Source organism: Aythya marila, assembly GCF_965140915.1.
Source record: "Aythya marila genome assembly, chromosome: 3".
Taxonomy (NCBI): domain Eukaryota; kingdom Metazoa; phylum Chordata; class Aves; order Anseriformes; family Anatidae; genus Aythya; species Aythya marila.
The window spans coordinates 72,265,101-72,285,039 of record NC_139044.1 but is presented as its reverse complement, the minus strand read 5'-3'; the positions used below and the strand labels follow the sequence as shown (position 1 = coordinate 72,285,039).

At 44.1% G+C, this 19,939-nt stretch overlaps 1 protein-coding gene across 5 annotated transcripts in view; it reads left to right on the top strand.

Annotated features, from left to right (window-relative positions):
• The window catches only part of FYN (FYN proto-oncogene, Src family tyrosine kinase), a 130,432-nt gene that overhangs the window by 48,331 nt on the left and 62,162 nt on the right, over positions 1-19,939 (top strand). For all 5 annotated transcript variants that reach the window (XM_082756647.1, XM_082756648.1, XM_082756644.1 and 2 more), the window contains exon 2: positions 7,181-7,251. The gene's annotated coding sequence lies outside the window, so the exon portion shown is untranslated. The remainder of the gene's footprint in view (positions 1-7,180; positions 7,252-19,939) is intronic.

Genomic DNA, 19,939 nt, shown 5'->3' with positions numbered 1-19,939 from the left:
CGAGAAGGAAACAGTTTGTTTTCAGCTTGTCGTAGTTAATCATTAGTTTACAGTGCAGTGTTTTCATTGCTTGCCTTTTAATCCCATTGCTGTATTCTTTTCTTGCACTGTTTACTTTTTCCTTTACAGGCGTTCTTTGATACAGAAATAAGTTTACAAATAGCTTGTTCTCACAGAATTTCAGCACTTTTTCAACGTTTTCTCTTCAGCATCAGGCAGTGGGACCACGTGTAGGTGGCGGGGCGCCTGCTGAGATCGGGTGCTTGGGCTCCACCAGCCCCAGCCCGCCCAGCCTGCGGGTTCCTTGCAGAAAGTGCTGCTTCTTTGTGTTGCTCCGGGGTAATTTCTGAATTACAGTAGTTAGGAAAACCAAATGTGCAAACTATTTTTTTTCCACAGTCAAGGACATAGCACAGGAAGCCACAATAATCTGTGCACATGGATGGGGCCCTGCGCTGTGGGTTCAGTTTCCAGCTGTCTCGTGGCTTGCTCCGTGTAGCTCACACACTGCTCAACCTCTTCGCTTTGCTTTGCTTTACTGCATGGGATGAAGAACGGCACTAGCCACGTGCTGGCCTGGAGATGAATCAATCCTGTGAGGCTGGGCTGCGCTCAGGAACGTCAGGTAGCTTGTTCTGGGGTGAATAATCCATTAAAGCATTGCACAGACATACCTAATCCTATCGACTGACTGAACTACAAGGAGTCCTTAGTTACATACAGGACCCCTTTCACCTCCAGTGTGTCCTAAGAATACAGGATAGATGCTCAATTCTGCATAAGTTTAAAGCCTTGAAGTAAATTGGCCATGACTTGAGACTGTTTCTTCCCATGGGTGTATTTTTTGTGATTTCTGGCACAGGGGGAATGGCTGACACTGGGGGCGCTGCAACCTTAGCATATTTCTTCTACATACAGCGTACATGCATGCATTCATTTTTGTTGTACGGCATGGCTATAATATCCTAAACGTTCTAAAAGCCTGCATTATGCTGGCTGCTGTTTTTCTTGCTGTTCTTTTTTCCCCTTTCCTGGTCCCAGAAACAGTCCCCATGTGTCACAGGGACACGAGGCAGCGTGGGCTGGCAGGCCGGGGGTGCAGGGGAGGGATGCGTGCTGCCTGCAGTGGCCTCGCGCCCTCCCTCAGCTCCAGCCGTACCCAGCAGCATTCTTGAGAGCCAGCTAAGAGGGTCAGGGAGTGCGATCTATTCTTAGGACTATGGGACCCATTCATTTCTTAAAAATAAAAAATAAAATTGTTTGGTGCAGAGCACTTCTCATTTTTCTGTAGAGAGAAATGCGAGCACTCTTCCCACAATTAATGAAGTCATTTTCCTACAGTTTTGAGAACTGAAGTACATCTCTGCCATCACATGCCCCTCGTATATTAATGGGATTTTCAGCCTCGGTGCCTGCCCCATTGGGCTGGCTGGAGGTTCCCCCATGGATGGCTCTGTCCAGGTGGTTGTGGGTGCCTGACACAGAGGCTGACCAGTCCCATGGCTTGGGTGAGGTATGTGGCACACAAGTTGGCTTCCAGCTTTAAAAGGCAGCTAGAAGACATGATTGCTTCTCTTTTAGGCAGTGTGGATGCCAAAGCTTTGGGGATCTTCCCAGATTTTGAAAGGCAGAGTTCATGAGCAGTCTTGCATGCCTTTCAATCACCAGTACCCCTCCTCTTTCCTTCTCATGCTAGAGCCCTCTTCCGCTTGCTCATGACACCTCCTAGTTGTCCCATGATGTATTTCATAATGCTTTTGCATCTTTGTATTTGTGGTATCTGCCCTCAATATTTCTCTTTAAGGATTTGCACACTTCCACCTGTATTAGCCCTTCCCACACCATAGTGCTTAGTTAGGTGCCTCCTTTCTGCTTTCAGGTCCCAGCTCCGTTGTGTTTTCTGCTTTCTCAGTGGGCCTGTAGCTGTTGTGTTACAAAGCAAGTTGATGCCTAGGAAAGCAGCAGAAAGATTTGGTTTAGTTTAGCCTGCCTGAAAGTTGAGAGGGAAAAAGGAACTAGTGTCAGCAGTACGGAGCTGGCAACATCAACTGTGTCAGCGAGGGGCTGAAGCTCTCTTTGGTAGTGAAGCATCGCAGGGAAAAGGAAACCACGCAGCATGCTTGGGCAGGGCTGGTAGTAAAGGATGTGCAGGATATAGGGACCCGCTGACAGCAGCACATACACTAAGGATGAGTCAGTAGATCTGGTGCACGAGGAGATTTGAGTGGCACGGAGAAGAAGCAGTTTAGCTTATAATCCTTAACACAGTTTTGTGCTGTGGGTTTGGTTTGTTGGCTTTTTTTTTTTTTTTTTTTTTTTTTTTTCCTTTTCATAAACTAGAAGCTGAAGCAAAGCCTCTTTATTCTCCTGAAGTTTTTTTCCCCCTCTTTCCTGCTTCTCAGGACTTGCTGGCACTGCGAAAGTGACCTTGGATCTGTTCAGAGAGTTCCTCCTGCTCCAAACGGGAAGGGCAGCAGTTTGAGAGATGTGTTTTTTATAGAGCTGCAAGTTTGATGGTGGGGACAGATGGTTTTGTTTTGGTAGTACGAACTTTCTTTGGGACTCTAGGAGAGGGACCTGGTTATCCGTATTTATGTCCTGTAACTGCACAAAGCTTTCAGGTGGCTGTTTCAGATACCCAGTGAGGTTCAGGAGGCAGATGCAGGGTGCCTGCCCTGCTGTGCAGCCACCATCCTCTTTCAAATTCTGTCACACAGGAGGAGGAATCAACAAGAATCGTAATGTTTGGTCTTAGCAGAGTCTTGTAATGGTGTTGCTGTCTCTTTTCCTCTGCAGATGCCCAGGGCCATGCCTGTCCTAGTTGCACAAGTTGCTTTTTGCAGGAGCTCCTGCCTCAGCTCCCCCCGATGCTGGCTGGGCTTCCTCGTGTCACGCGCGGCTCCCTGGGTCTCCCCCCCCAGCAAGGAAGAGGCTCGGGGTAACAGTGAGGCTACTGTCCCTGTCTAAGAGCAAGCCTATAAGCTTCCTTTAAACTTTAAACGTTTTATTGTTGGAAAGCTTTCAGATGTTCACTGGATAAGGGGTCTTTATATATAATCTGGCATCGCACAGTAAAAGATTGCTTTATGTAAGCTAAGTTTAAGATGTGCAGTCCCTTTATAAACTCGTCATATAAACTCAGCATGCAGAATTTTTTTTTCTTCTCGTGTTCAACATTGCTTTTTAAAAGGGTTTTCTAAGTGGTTTTTGATATTATTACTTCTTTTAAAAAATAAGATTATAAATCTTAAGGGGGAAATATCAAGAAAATGCTGCACCCCAGGCAAAATTGAGCATGCTTCTGTGCGCTTGTTCAAATGTGTCAGCAAACTCCTGTAGAGTCCTCGACCTGCTCTGAGGGGCTCCAGGCCTTGGTACTGTAGGGCCAGAGCAACCCACTACTGAAAAGTACTTCCTCGATTAATTCATGGCCCAAAACCTCCTTGGTATGGTGCGTAGCATAATGAACACAAATTATATTAGAACATACATGTATGAAAAAAAGACTATTGCTTGGCAGAGTAACCAACATTTCCTTTACAAAGTGGATCTAGCTAATTTACAGATCACGCACCCTGGTCCAGGGACTTTCATTTGTAAAGTGTTCTCCACACAGAAAACTTTCTTCTTCCCAATTTTTACCAAGTAACATTGAAGCCCAAGAACTGGGGATGCGTGGTTCTACTCAAGGTTTGAAAAGGCAGCAACAAAAGCATGTCACTAGTAGAAAACTGTCAGATGTTTATCATCATCTGGATTTCATTCTGTGCCTGAGTATCACAAAGTGAATTGCATGTACTGGGATCCATCTGAAAATTATTTATGACTTCAGCCAGTCGCTTCCTCCAGCTGGGCCAAGCCTGCGTGCAAACTGCAACACCTGCAGCGTGTACCAGACCAGAATCCTTCACGTAACTGCTTTAATGCCTTAAATCATGGCTTTATCTGTTTTATACAGTGGGTAAACTGTCACTGAAGGATTTTTGCTCTAATGGAAATCAGTTTTTGTTTGTGGGTTCTTGTCTAGGTTTGTTCACTGTGGACTTGTTCCAGAGATCCTGGAAGTTGGTGGGTGTTAATGGATTTTGGCATGGAGGCTTGGAAAAAGAAGTAGTTACTGTGTCTGCTGTCAGTGATTTCTCTTTTGCCAGTGGTAATAAACTTAATTCTGATCCCAGTATGAACTGACAAAAACATATCTGAAAAACTGATGAGGGTAAACAGGGGTTTGTCTCATAAAGCCCGCAAAGTAAGGAAACAAACGTGCTGGTGACGTGATTCTACTCACCGCATCGTATTTCACACAATACTTTCCTCTGCACAGAAAGAAGGCAACTTTTGCACAAAGCTACATAAAAGCACCAGTAGTATATGTGCAACGCTGCAGGGGGGGATGGCTTTTTGTTGTGTTTTTTTTTTTTTTCAGTAAAAAATTCCGATTTGTTGAAGCTGATGCTGCTTACAGGAAATGGCTGTTCTTGGCAGACAATAAGCCTGATTATCTCCCAAGACTACTTTTTTTTTTTTTTTTTTTTTTTTTTAAGTTTCAAATAAAGTCTCTTCTTTGAGACTCAGAGCAATTTCTCCCATCTGGTGGTTTGCTAAGTGTTTTACCATGCCATGCCATTTAGGAGAAGATGCTTGGACAGCTTTGGTATGTGTGACACAGTTTGGGGTGACCCTGCTGTAAGCGTTTCGGGCTGGGACGGGAAGCAAATCACAGCAACTTGCGGGAAGCTGATGTTGCTTAAACCTAATCCCATTCATTTGATTGTACTTTAAACAGCCTCATTTTGTATTTGATTTTAGATGGCAAGTGGAAGGAGAGCTCAGCGTGATTTTGTCCAGCAAAGGTTTTCATTCTCAATGTTTTTCCTTCTGCACCACTTCTAATGTTCATTTATTTGCACCTCCTATGCTGTTTTCTCCAAAGGTCAGCAAAGCTTTCTGAGAAGTGCTGGTCAGAATCTGTAGCTAAGTAACATTATCCAAAGCCCTCAAGGAAGAGGCTCAATGTTCCTTCTACGTAGTTAGATAGAAGGAAAATCGTTAAGGCTGAAGCTGAGGTCTGTACAGCCCCTAGACTGAATGCAAAGAAAGAGCGAGGAGTCTTTGGGTTTCTCTTACACAGTTTCTCCAAGGGCTTGAACAGGGCTCCTTCAGCATGTACTAAGGCGCCTGGATCCAGTTGGTCTTAATGCTGGCTGCTTCTCCATCATCATGTGCACAGGCATTTGTGCAGGGGTGTGGGAGCAAGGCCGGGGCCGTGTCCAGAAGCTACAGACAAGCACAGGGGGGCTCTGCCCTCTTTGGCAGCAGTGCCAGCCTCTGCCTGTCAGGGATTCGTGGCTCCGACAGCGTGGAGTACAGAGTTTCCCCGTACGTGTCGCTTCTCTGGCTTGGTGCAAGAGAAAATAATGAGCTAAGCTAGAGCCGAGGTGCTGCTGGACTGACTCGAACTTGGCTCCTCTCTTAAGCTCCCAACTTTTCTCTATGCAGATGTTATCCAATTAGTTGGGAGGCAGGAGCAGTTTCTTGACTCAATTTTGCTTTCCAGGCCAAATGCCTGGAAGCTAAGGAGGGAAACGGATGGTACTGGAATAATAACCACCTTCCCCGAGCCTGAGCAGAGTGGTTAAGACCCATCTTTTTTTCAGTGTTATTACGAATTCTGCCAAGCTGTACAATAGATGTTGGGGGAGGAGGCTTTGCTGTGTTTTTTTTTCTTTATTCCTTGATACATCCAGGATTTATTTTTTTTTTCAACCACTAAGCTAAGAAAGCAAGCAGGGAAGAATACGCTGTGATTTGCAGTTGTGTGATTAAAAACGTTTATTCCTTAAACCTCTCACAAAAACGTCTTCTGATTTTTAATGTCTTTTTTTCCTTTCTCTCCCCACCCTGACTTCTCTAGCCAGAATGACATTTCAGCCTTATGAAATCAGAGGTCTGCTTTCTTACCGGGATTTAGAACAGCATAACCCAGTTGCCGTGATTTTGAAGAATTACTTGCTTATTCCTTAAGAGCAGTTTTATTTTCCTAGCTTCTTTTCACGGAACAAGGACCAGTGAAAGCAATTTGAGCGGAGAAGCCATGCCCCCTTCTCCAGCATCCCTCACAAAAGGCACTGCTGCAAAGATCTGCTGCTGCTTCTGCAGCTGGGGCGGGTTTTCTCCATCAATAATGCAGGCCCCGAAGTCAGCTGTGTGCAGTTGTAAAGTTACTCATTCAGCAGTAATTTCACAAATGCCTCTCTCGTGGAAAATTCAGCCATGTACTTGGGGGGGGGGCGGAGGAGGAATGTGAGCGTTTCTGAAAGCAGGTCAAATTCAGTCTGACCTCACTGGTTTGGACAGCAGGACACTGAAATGTGTGCCCTCCTCTGCTGCACACTCACCGTTCCCAAACCTGAGCACCAGCAAAAGCGTAGCTCCCCCATCTGCCAGGCGCTTCCAAAAGAAATGTTTTAACATCATTGTTAGCCCGTGCTCCGCGAGCTGCTCTTTCAAAGATTTCGCCTCGAGGGGAAATAAGGAGTTGCTGTCATTTGAAATTTACTCAGCATTGGCTAAACGATGGCATTTGTCACTTCTGCTCTGCGTGTTGTTCAAACCAGCCCTCGTGCATGTCAGGCTGGATGCTGTGTTTGCTTACTTGCTCTCCGTCTTTGTTCCTCGGGAGAGCGGGGGGCAATTAATATCGCCTAAAAACGTGGCGTGGCACAACCCTTTTTTTCTTTGTGTAGCTTTCACACACGGACGCCATCAAGAGTGTTACGTGCATCCCGTTTCAAAAGCACTTCGGTGAAGCAAAATCACTAGGAGACACTGACCGATTTTTTAGGAATGGATCTGAAATAATTGGCACGCTTGCTTTATGCCGCAGCTTGCTTCGTGCTGCTGACCTTGTATCCCTGACGTCTGAATCACTGTCATGTCGGTGACAGTGATGTGTCTGAGCAGTCCGAAGGAATCCTGCAATTACTTTAATATTTTGCATAATGCTGGTGGAATTTCATGATTTGTTGTGAGGGGATCACATCCAATTACCTCATTCATTAAAACAGGGAAAATAGTGGAAGTTTGGCGATACGTGCCAGGAGAGTGAGAAAGAAGTGTAATGTCATTTGTGATGTCCTAGTCACTAATTTTTTCTTTCCCTTTCTCTCTCACTTTACAGGTCATGTTTCTGAGCCATTTTTGAGGAAATGTGGTGAAGGTCAACTTGCTCTGTTTTGGGGGAAAATTCTGGTAAGTGGTACTGTCTTGATCACTTTTGGGTTTCAATGACAAATTCAGACAGATTGTTTTAACATTTATTTCAGTTTTATTTTATTTTTTCACTTGATGGGAAATGCAGCTCACAGAGATGTAGCTGATTACACGTATTTTTCTTCCTCTGGTATGGGGGCTCACAGTGGGAGAAGCACTGACAGAAAGCAGCCTGCTGGGCCTCAAGGCAAGGAATGCAGTTTCATTTGCTCCAGTGGCATCTGCTTATTGTGTTTGTAGCTGCTATACTCAGCTGAAGAGTGGTTGAGCTAAAATCTATAGTAGAAGAAACACAAAGCCTAACTGAAAAACAAGAAAGAAAAAAAGAAAAAAAAAAGGCGTGGTAGAGCTATAAACAATCAGGAGAAAAATAGTAATGTAGGGGGAGCACATACCTCCCAAAGCAGTGGGGGTGTGCAGTCACTGGGAAATTTCCCACTAGGGAACGTGCTTTGGCAGGGGGGTTGGACCTGGTGATCTCTTGAGGTCCCTTCTAACCCCTACAATTCTGTGATTGTGTGAAATCTGTCTGTTCCCAGAGCATCTGACCAGCATGCTTGCCTCTAGCTTCCATGTGGAGCCAGGACATTTTGCTTATTGCCGTGAGATAAGGAGGCAGTAGGTGCTCCTGTGTGATGTACCAGCCTTCATATTCCTCCTTTCCATCCCACATGGCAAACTTTGCTGCTTCTCTGGTTGGTCTCTGGACACCACACTTCCAGAGGCTTCTGGTCCTACGGGTGCTGTGGGATCGTGGCGTGTTGTGGGTGATGTGTCTGTGCCCAGTCATGCCCCTGGGAGGAGAAGGAGGCAGAGAAGAATGGAAGATAATTAGTGATGTGCCCCCAGCTAGAAGGGAGTAGTCCTGAGAAAACTCTTCCTAGTTTTCACTTATCTCCAGCCCAACCTGAAAAAAAGCAAAACTGTTTTACATTAGTTTGTAGATTCACCTTGCTTTTTCCCCTTGGAGACTCAATGTATGCAGCTGTGGCTGGTGCCAGTTGATCACCATCACCCTTGGAAAAAAAAATGCCTGCAGAAGATTATGTCCTTTCTTTCCCTTGGCCGAGCAGGGTCTTGGACAGAAATTTTTTCTTCAGCCAGCGTGTGCAGATTGCAGATGAAAACTGGCTTCTTCTCCACTGGCAGAAGACTTCAGAGTAAGATGGCCTGCAGGGGTAGAAAACTGAAAATCAAAGAGTGGCTCTGTGAGAACACTTATTCTTTTCTGTGATTTAAAACAAACAATAACCAAAAAAAAACCAACAACCAACACCACAAAACAGATGTTGTTACATCATACAGAAGGATCAGGATTAGCTAGCAGATGTTTAAGTGTAGATCCTTTAGCCTTCTGCAGCGTGGATAGTCTTAAAGATCAGAAAAGATGACCAAGATCAGAATTTAAAAAAAAAGTCAGCCAAAAGCATGAAACACCTTGTTCAACTGTACCTTGGTAAACCCTACCACAGACCTTTTAAGCATTTTTTTCTCTACAGTTTGGCTTTTTGGACAATTGTTCATGTTGTAAAGCTTCCACTTACATCCCTATACAGGAAAATATGACTACAATTAATTACCTGGAATTTAGTTGTAGGCCCAAAGGTGAGCTACAGACCAGCTGCATGAACTCGTTAATCCATGAGATTTTGTGCGGACTTCTGTTACTGCAAGAGAAGATAGGATGTATATCTAGTTTGCTCTTTGGTGATAAGAACTATACTTTGAGACTAAAGTTGTCCAGTGCCCTTACATATTGGCTGATCTCTGTGTGACAAAGCTATGGTGCTGTCAATTCTAGAAGCAGCACTGTAATGCAAAAATGGTGTTGCTGTGTAACACAAAGGAAAATAAGTTTATGGGCAGCCCTGGTAGTCAGATTGTTGTGTTTAAATTTCCCTTCAAAGTTGCATCAGCTGAGACTGGTCTAGGCTCCGTGGCTGTCCTTAATGAAGAAACTCAAGAGCAGCAAGGGGAAAGGGATGAAAGAAACATGTTTATCAGAATCATAGAATAAATTTGGTGGAAGAAACTGATCCATATGGGGCATCTTCTCTGCCAGTGAGAGGGGTTTTGGAGAAGACCCTCCCAACCCCACATCAGGGAAGCTGCTTCCTGTGGCTCCAAAGAAACGTGGTGTCACATAGATGCAGCAAATTTGTCAGTGAGGGGAAAAACAGTCTGGTTTACCGAGAGTCTACTTGCACAGTGTTTCTCACCCTTTAGTTCATGTCCAGACTTGGGGAGCATGGCTGCTGACTTGGCTGAATCTCAAACTCAGAAGAAGGTTAGCTGACAAACTGATGCTCCTGAAAATCACCTGTTTCCCTGAGTAGCTCAGACATAACCTAATAAACAGAGACACTTCTCACTGCTGGTTTTTGTACACACCCTGGAATTTCTTCAAGCCAGCCTGGAAATGAGTTTGTGGCACTCCATGCTCCAGGATTTTGCACCAAAATTTAGTATTGTTTTCCATTATGATATGTAAACAGCCTCTGCAACTTCTGCTTGTTTTCATAGCTGTTCCTTTCCCTCTTTCTACTTCAAACAGTTTGGAAAATCTTGTTTTGAGGTAGAACAGTCAGGAACCTTGAGTTTCTTGTCTGTAAGGATCTCTGAAACATCTCCCCGCCCACTGTAGATTTCCCTATGGCATTCCAAATTCACAGAGACGTTAAAAATAATTGCAAAAATGCAAGGGAAGGAAATAGTTTTGACCAGCCTCTGTCCCTAAACCACTGAATCCAAGAAGGACTGGGCACCAAGAGAACATTTTGAATTTATCCTGACATAGCATCTGAGCTTAGAGGCACAGAAGTCACTTATTCATCCTGGATCAAAGTCCTGGAAAAGGTCATGCAGGCTCCAGATCAAAAATTCATAATGGACGTAGGAGCTGATTAGAGAAGTATACTTGAATGCTGTGAGGGGAATCTTGACTGAATTCAAAACTCACTCAACTGAGCTGATGATATCTTCCTGAGCAGTGTGAGTAGAGACCTCTTTTGATGAGATTTCTGTAAAGCAGCCTCGTGGATGTCAGAGCAGGTACTGCTCAACACTTACATATTTGACCCTTGTGTTGAACACCCGTGGTGTTCGGTGGGCAGTCATGGAGCCACCACCTCTCCAGCACATGAAATACTTACACAACTGCAAGGAGCCCCAGGAGTGCTTCCTGCTGCAGGTGTGATGCTGTACATTCGTCCTGTCTTACAGATTTACTCTTTCCAGGAACTCTGTGAATGCTTGAAACACAGGTCTTGAAACTGAAAGTATACTTGGGAAATCCACTGCTCCTTTCAATCCGAATTTAGGCAGGGGCACCCTCCTAGGTGCTGGGCTTTTGGATGTTTCAGTTGAAATCAGAGATGCTGTGCTTCCATCTGAACACTTGTCAATACATGCAAAGCAACTGCACATCTTAAACAGTGGTTTCAGCTATTTTTAGTTGCTCGGTTATATCATGGAAAATTTGTATTTCAGCTGCTAAGACACACCTCTGGTGTTTTGATGGTGTGGTTGTGTTTTTTTTTTTCCCATCAAGGGCAGTCAGATTCCTCCCCTCTATTTTAAACAAATAAAAAAAATAGCAGGTAGTGCCTGCTTTGATTTTTAGAGATTATATGAAAACAACTTGTCAGTAACTTTATGCACACTAAGTTTGTTTGCCTGTAGAAGGATGGTGATGCTCTGTGCATTCCTGGGTGTCTGATTTCTGTGGCACAATTATTTACATCCAGGACACCTACCAAAAATGCTTTTGAATTTCTCGTGGTGATTCTTCTCACTTGTCAAGCTTCTGACATAAAGTATTACAGATCAACTATGTATTATCTGCAAAGAGCTTGGAATAAGTGCTCTTATTGCAAAAATAACCCAGCATAATTTGTGCATCATTACCTGTATTCTGCCATGCCCACAAGAGGCTTTGCCAGAATCATTAGCTGTTCTTTGTAATTATGGTTGACCTGGTGTATTTTGGTCCTGTTTCTAGTAGCTTTTAGTTTTCCGGAGTAATTAATTTGGGCACTGACACACCTCATGATGTGCTTCTGTTGTGTAACTTCATTACCCCTTCCTGCTGGCTGCAGATTATCGTGCCTATTTAGGAAGAAAAATATGTGGAAATTCACGAGCATTTAAAATATCTTGGGTTTTACTGAGATTTGCTACACTATGCTAGTAATTCCTCCAATTCTAGTCTGTTTCTTTTCTTCCAGTCTCCTCCATCCCAAAGATGTGCATTTAGTAATGCATTTAGTTTAGCTGTTGGGGTTCTGGGGGGCTGAAGTTGAGGTGATCCAAAGAGAGTCGGTCTGTGGGCCATCCGTCTGGAGAACCCTCCTGAATTAGCCACTGGATAAGAAATAAGGAAGGACTGGTAAGACAGCAAACAGTAGAGTACCACATGCTGCTGCATCCCCTGGCTTTCTTAGCTGGCTCAGCAGCAGAGACCTTTGAACCGTGGTGTTACGGCAACTCAGAGATCCATCACAGAATGTTGTAAGTGATAAACTGTTTTTCTGTGGTTTTGGGTTTTTGTTTTTGTTAACAAGCTCTCCAAACGCTCCACTGAAAGAAGAGCATTAAATTTGCAAATTCAGATGTTTGCTGTAGGGAGTGTTACATCAACTTTGCTCTTTTCTGCACGTGCTTCGGGGTGTTTTTGTCGCTGCTCAGTTGATACAAAAGCTCCTGTTCCCTCACACTTGCATGTTCTTGTAACTTCTGTTCCCCTTCCTCCCCTCTGGAGGACTGAATAAAAATGTTTGTGCAATATGCTGTAGGGGTCACTGCCATCAAACCTGTTGTGAGCTCAGATTTAGATGCAGAGCAAACTTGCACCTGGTTTCACATATTTAAAAGTAGGTCAGCTTGCAGCAGGCTGGTCCCGCCAACCTGGTAGCAGGATCCTGGGCATTGTAGCTGTAATCCCAAAGAATGGAGTCACTAGGAAATAATACTTCTTTAGTGAGCCCTTGTAAATGGATTTTTATTTTTTTTTCAGAGGTCAGTAATTTATTACTTGTTTTTTCAGAGGTCGGTAATTTGGTCGTCTTTGGGAGGAGTGTTTTGCAGAGGTCAAAATACAAAGATTTTGCCTTGCCACCTTACAGGCTTTTGGTCCAAATCACAAAACCTCTCAAGCTGCTCGAGGAGTGACCAGAGGCTTTTAACATGGACAAATCACTCTGATTTCCCATGCCTTGTTTCGGAATTAGCTTGAAAAAAAATCGAGCTGAAGTCATGCCAAAAATCCCAAACGGCAACAAAGTAAAGAAAAAAACCTCACAGCAAACATCCAGCCTGGAGAAGGTTGCCAGAGCTGGAAGCTGTGCCAAGTTTCTAATCAGGCAGCACCAGGGTCTCGGTAGGTAATGTTGCCACCCGGCAGCGACCCGTGTGAGAGGCGAGGAAGCAGGATCCGTGTGACGTGCGGCGCCGTGCATGGACCAGACCCGAGATTACCAGGACTAGCGAACGTGATTTCTGAGCATCAGATAAGGCACTGACTGCAGATAAGACTCATGCTAACTGACTGCACGTTGCAGTACTGAATACATCTATAGATACAGACCAAGGTATGTGGACGGGTGTAAATTTCCCCTTCCTGACACGAGCACGCTATGTTTTGTAGTAGAGCCAAGGCACCGGCTTATTTCTAGAGTTTCTTTTATGAAATCTTGGGAGGAAGGGGGTGGTTAATGTAATTCTCTCGACATTAATTCTGCCTCATCAATACTTCATGGATTTAATAGATTTTAGAGCTAAAATCATTTGGGAGATTGTTTTATCCGCCAAGCATAGCAGAGGCTGCTGAAGCTAAATGGAGGACAGAAGGCATCAGGGTGTGTTACAGGGTACTGCAGCACCCAAATGTAACTGTTGTGGGGTTTGTTTCTGTCTGCCTTTTGTGAAACTTTACATTGGGCACTAAATACTTTGCATATAGGCAAGCTACCTCCTTGGTAAGAGCTTGTTAAAGGTCTCTAGACACAAGTGTGTTTCCACCTCACAGCATAAGCACACTGCTTTAGTTCTTCACCTCCCCTTCCATCTCCCTCCTGCTTAAATGCTCCTCTGGCATGGGCATAATGAAACTGCATAGAAAGGAGCACGAAGGAGAGGAGAGATCTCCCTGCAGATTAACAAAGCCGAGTATTTCTGGACATTGAGTTATTTATATCAATCAGTTTGCTAAGCTCAAAGATAAAAGCAAGCCTGGGAAGCAATCCAGAAAAAAAATAAAATAAAAATAAAGAAGACAGTGTGAAGACGCAGCATTGGTGAGTGTTTTCGGGCGGCCTGCAGTGCTGTATGGCAATAGCCATTTCAAAATAAAAGTGAGATGGGCGGATCTGGAGGGCCGCTGCTCAGAGGTGGGGGAGATCCCTGCTGGATGTGTCAGGCTGGGTAAGCTCGGCGCTGCTGGAGCGCCCTGCGTCATCCTGCAGCATCCCTGCTGCCAGCAGCGAGCAGAGCTCCTCGGCTCCAAGGGGTCCCTCGCAGCCACCACCAGTGTGGGGAAGGCAGCTCTTCCCAAGGCACGTTATCAAGGGCACGTTATCAGGGAAATAAAGCACGGACGGTGCCGTTTAGAGAATAGCCATTTTTAGACAATATCCACCAGCGTAAGGCTGTGATTATGCTGTATCATCCTGAGAGCCTCGGAGCTAACAGAGGTTTGTACAGCCTTTAATAAACAGTGTTTTGTCCATACCTACACTGTGCCCACGGATAGGAATATATCTAGTGTAGTACATCATAATGCTTCTATTGTTTTTAGGGAAAATTGTAAAAGATTCAACTGTGTAAATGCCATTCCCGCCCAGCCCACTTAGTACTACAAGACAGGGAGAAGTCTGCTTTGAAATTCTCCCTCCAGCAAAAGCTTGAAAAGCCTTGAAGATTGCGTGCATCCTTGATCATGTCATGCAGCAGCAGCCCTGAGAAATACAGAATCTCGTAGCTCAGGCTGCTAGCGTTTTGAATGCCCTTCTGGGTGTGGAGAATCCTGCCTTTCTGCTGTTACGAGGTGGTATCTCATCCTGCAACAACTTCTCAGACCATATTGACTTCCTGGCACAGGTTTTGCATTTTTTAATCAAACTATTTCTTGTTGTATTTTACCTTGTGCAAAAATCGTGACAACCCAAAGCAAGTAGCTTTACAGATAAAATGATAAAAATATAAGTGGCATGAGAGTTTTTGCATTCTTTCTGTAATTACTAGATAAAAAGCATGCATGTATCTTAGATGTGATTTGAAACATCAGCCTGCTTTGGTCCTTGGTTATTTTTTTTTCCAATTTGTACAGTTAAATGCTAGTTAGAAGGAAGATGGTATGGAAAGAAACACTGCACACTTTGTAAACATGAGTTCAGGTCATTTCTTGTCCTCTTTTGTTGCTCATCAAAAGTTAGAAGTTTTGTAATTTTTTCAGCAGGATCTTGCACCAGATTCTAGCACAACTTGCTTTAAAGCTAGTGGTTACATCAGTGCACCAGCACCCGTTGCTGCTAGGTGCTCATTCTGGTGAGCTGTAATTGCAGCAAATCATCAGTTTTGGAAAGTCCTCATTTAGCTGTTATGTCTTTTGGCTGTGTATGACAATTAGGAGTTGTCCATTCTTTCCCCACAGCTTGTTCCATGTTATTAGGGCACTAGTCTCTCTCTACATGCCATTTACTGTCAAAACACAATCCTTTTATCCCCCATTTCGTCTGGTTTACATCACTTGATGGGTTTGGACAATTGTGTGTCTTTATTCTTCTAAGATGGAGGCTGATAGAAGATTCAGTACATGAAGTTCTGCTCTACCTATAGAGCAGGATATCTGCAAATACATCTGTAGCCATATAGAAAATAAAGAAGCTGACAGCTGAGAGATCCTGTAGACTTCTCATTGTTTTCTACCATGGTGCTCATCTGTCAAAACACAGAGAAACAAATCTGTATATGAATGAAGTGGCTTTTTTTACGTTGTCTAGGAAGACCAAGCAACATCCACAGTCCTATTTTTAAGATATCCTTTCTGCCCATGTTGGTATGTGCTAAGTATCTTTGCAGGAGCCCGAGATCGTTGCATTTGCTTTTTAATAAGTTTTGTTCTTGAGTTTTGCCCTCTAAGTGACTGTAATTACACAGGGAGGCTTAGCTCGGGTCTAACCACCAGTTTTCCTGTATGTCATTAGACGTTGTTAGGGGATCAGCCTGCCCGGTTGTAAATGACAGCATACATCTTCCTCTAATCCTTTTCTGGATGAGGCTGGCTATAAGGCAGGCGCTTCGGAAGAGAGGGAGCACTATTCTAAGCTGACGAGGCAGAAGGAAGGCTTGTGTTGAATCAGGGGCTGCTTGCAACAACATTTTGATCGTGGTTCAGGTTGAAGCACCTCGAAGACGCAAGCCCCATCGCTGTAGCCTAACAGAATTCCTGCATGTTAGCACTGAAGTATTCATCATTTCTGGGCTATTAGCGTGGCATGTGCCCTCCACATGTCTGTCATCCTCTGCAAGCGGTGGAGATGTTATCCAGAAACAGTTGTGTGCAGAAACTTGCCAGGTCACGCATGGGAAACGTGCTACTGACTTCTCAACGGGAGCGAGTCCTGCACAGCGCTGTGGCTTGCGGCTTCGTCCCACCACCTTCACGTGGCTGATGCTCAGAGGTAGCACCCTGCCTGTGATCACAGCAGCCTCCAGGAGGGCTGTATGTTGTGTAATACGCAGAAAACATCCCACCTGAAAGACATCTCAGCAGCCCAGCGCTGGGCAGGGCTCTGAGACCAGAGGTCTGGGTTTGAAGGCAGGGATCAAAGCCCTCGGCTGTGCACGGGTGGGAGTGCTTGGGAAGAGCTCGCACAAAGATGGGGTTTGTTACTTTGCGTTTCCCATCTGGTTTAGGTCCCTGGACTTGTAACTGCTTTTACCCAAGTAAGATTTGGGTGAATTTACATGGGAATTCAGTTTTAAATTTTGGGGGGAAACGTGGACTGTTAATCTCCTGTTACCAGACCGCTTTTACAGCACCTTTCAGATTCCAGAAGTCAAAAGAAGAGTGTGCTTTCCCTCTGAGGCGTATATTTGAGGCATCTTTGAAAGTCAAATGTACCACAGGAGACTTAGCAAAAGCACAGTGGTTTCTTTTGCTGTATTAAATATTTCCCTAGCTGTACTTCTGATTAAAGAAATAAATTCCTAAGCCATGACTTTTAACCACCTCTTCTCTAGGAAAGCTCTTCATAACCACAGTGAGAGAACAGCCCCAGCTCAGGCCACTGTCCTGCTTCAGCAGGAGCTGTAAGAGGGCTGCCATGTAGAGAATTTTTATCTCAAATTATCACTGCTGCTTCACTTCCACTGTAAAAAGCAATTCTCATGGTATTTTTTTTCCTAGAATATTCCTCTTCTTGTAGAGGATACCCATGAATATATTCAATGTCTTGCTCTCTTCTTTATTCTTTTGTATCTCTTATGTCTGGGAAAAATTCCAGGAGCTTTATGGTGTAGCTTTAGGCGCTTCTGGGTTGGAAATGCTTCTACGTGTCACGCAGACAAGAACTGTCCTTGTTTAAAAAAAAAAAAAAAAAAAAAAAAAAAAGAAAACACAGAAAACTCTTCAGTTCCGTGATGGAGGAGGAGGAAGGTGCCCTAGGCACAGCTGGCGATTAGTTGTATAGTTTCTTCAGGTTGATAACCAGCTCTGATAGAAATCTGTTCGTTGATGGACAGTTCCCTAATGATACTGGACAGGGAGAGCAGCAAATTTAATACGCTCCACAAGTCGGGGTTGGGTGAAACACCAGAAAACTCTTGGAAGTCTGAGATAAATCCCCTTGGAGCTTGCTTTGTCTGCTCGCGACTTTCCCTTTCTGGTATTTAACCAAGTTTGAATCCAGGTCATCTCTCCTAGGCTAATCTATGTCAGTGGAGTGGTGGAGTGTGAAGGGAGCTTTTCCTTTCTTTCTCTCTCTCACTCACCTGGAACACATAAGCAAAAGAGCAGGCGGTACTGAAGCTGAAACTGTGGCAGTCCACACATGTCGAAGTAGCTGCTGGGAACCGCAGCAACAGAAATCTGGTCTTGGTCAGTTTGGCAAAGCATAAACTAGCAAGTGACTCATCAAATGTACTTCTGCAGTCATTCGGCAGGTAATGCTGTACATTTGCTAATGTTAATAAGCTTGACTGTAGCTTAAAAAGGTCCAGCAACCTCCAATTAAACTTTCTGTAATTTTCAGAAGTAATTGAAGTAATTCCTTCTCATGTTGTGTGCTGTTTCTCTGCAAGGATCCGGAAACATCCACGTCATCACAATCCATTTGTTACGTTTAATAGATGTTGCTCATCTTGTACTTAAAAAAAGTTTGAAAAAATAGAATTCTTTAATGGAGCCCAGTTAAATCTTTTGCAAAGGCTTTTAAAGTGTCAGATAGGGCTTGCAAATAGCAGAGACTGGTGCTGCGGATTATTTAAATCTGTATGACATCACCAGTGGATAATTTAAAAAAAAAAAACACACTTATTATGTAAATGTATTCAGTAACCAGTAAGGTTATGTATGTGAGAAATCATACTTTTGTGCGCTTTAAGTCAGCTCACCTGCGTTGTGTTTGTTCTCGGCGGAGCACAGCATCTGATTGTGACTTGGAACATCTCCAGGGAGCTCATCTCCAAATTGCTGCTGTGATTTACGGGAACTGAATCATGAATCTTCTTGAACCTTTCAGAGCTTCCTGCTTCTTTGTTGGTCTTTTTAGATCTAACATAGTTTTAAATACTTCTCAGCGATTAGATTAGGTGCAGGCAATTTCCTTTTCAAATTGCCTGAGCAGGCCCTTTGGTAAACAGTAATAACCTTGTTGTGGCTCAATAGGGTTTGGCAGGCTAATTAAAATGGACTTCGGGGCTGCAAATAGGTATGCAGGAAAACTCTACAGGTCTGCTCAGAGGCTTGATTGGGTTTCCATGGACGTTGGTTCAGTTGTGACCATGCGTGTCTTCTGTTTATGGTTTCCACTGTAATCTGTACATTGTTTGCTTCAGAAAATCATAGTTTATAAGCAGGTTGATTGATAAAACACTTCTATTTCCTACCCCATAACTGCTTCAACCACCCGATCCATTAGATGGATGCATCTTGATTAATGCCATCTCTTCTGTAGGAGTTTATGCTAAAACTGCTTTAATCCCTGAATGTTCAGGATTTTTTAAGGCAGAGGAAATAGAGAGGAGTTAAAGATTTCACACAAGTCAAGAATTGCCGTACGAGGATCTTTCCAAATAAGTCCGAGATTTGTACAAAACTGATGACTGCGTTTTCATGCAGGGCCTGTATTGATTTTGTGCTGCATGACACATCCTGCTAGGTCTTTGTGCACAATAAACCACACTGACCTCCCGACCCTTCCCCTGACAACCTCATCGTTTTCCAGCTGAATGTGCCTGGTCACCCTGCAGCTATCGCCATAAACACATATGTAACTTTCAAAATCATTTCTTTAGCTTTTTTTCCTCATTTCAGAGAGCGCAGAGAAAGCAGTGTCCCTGTCTACACACGGGCATACCCACACATTTCCAACCAGTAGTCAGATTGCTAAAAAAAAAAAAAGCCCATGGGTAATTAGCACGGTGAGTATAGTTAATCGATTTCAAATTAAATGCCACCGGCACTGGCAAAAGGTCACACTAGGTTTTGTTATGGGTTTGAGAAACCCCCTGGTTTAGTGTGCGCTGTCTCTGGGAATGGTTATTGTCTTTGTGTGCTGCCTGTGACAATAAAGGAGCAAGGACTGCAGTTTTTGCAAATGATGCTGTACATTTTATTATTATTTTAATATACATCATGGTTTTCTATGTTGATTTTAAGAAAAAAACTCTTCAATGTAAGGAGGCAGTTGTATCTTTTTAAGCATGGAAAAAAGAGCTGGGGTGAGGATGGGGTAGGAACCTCATCTCTGGCTTCCTAGTCCACCATTCTCATTATTAGACGGTTTTGCCTCCTAGGCAGACAGATTACTTCATATTTTCATTCATTAATGATTTATCAGACAGCTCCTCCCCTACAGGCTCATCTCCTCTGTTATCCGCGCGGCCCACACGCAACCAGCAGCACGCAGCTGCCAGCTGGCACTCGCACGTGAAGCGTGTGCTTTACTACCTGTACTTAAAGCAAAACAAGTGAGAGAGATGAGGCGACCCCGCATGTAAAGCAGAAGCTCTTGTGCCTTTGTTATGGGAATGCTTGGTGGCCTCTGAAAGCTCTGGGCGTTTTGGTGGGCAGGTGTGCTTGGTGGCAGCTTCCATTTTAGTCCCAGGTAGTATTAGTTCGAGAAGAGGGAGTGCTGGGGAGAAAATGAAAGAGCTTTGTCTGTGAACAGGAAGGTGTGGGTTGGCTTTAATTTCAGGTTTTGCTATCAGGTTCTTGGCACAACAGCTCTTTTGAAATCCTTTTCCAGTTGTCTGTATGAGAGAGTGATTTTTATCACACCACTAAAGATTAACGCTATTCTTGTTCTCCTTTCTGCTCTCAGAAATCAGTTGAGCTCCGAGGCCTGGGAAAGGGAGCCCAAATGAAATCCCATGATGAAAGGGAAGAAGCCCGGAGTTGCTTACCACTCTCCAGTTTGTCCACCCCAAAGAGGTTGTGACTGGGCAC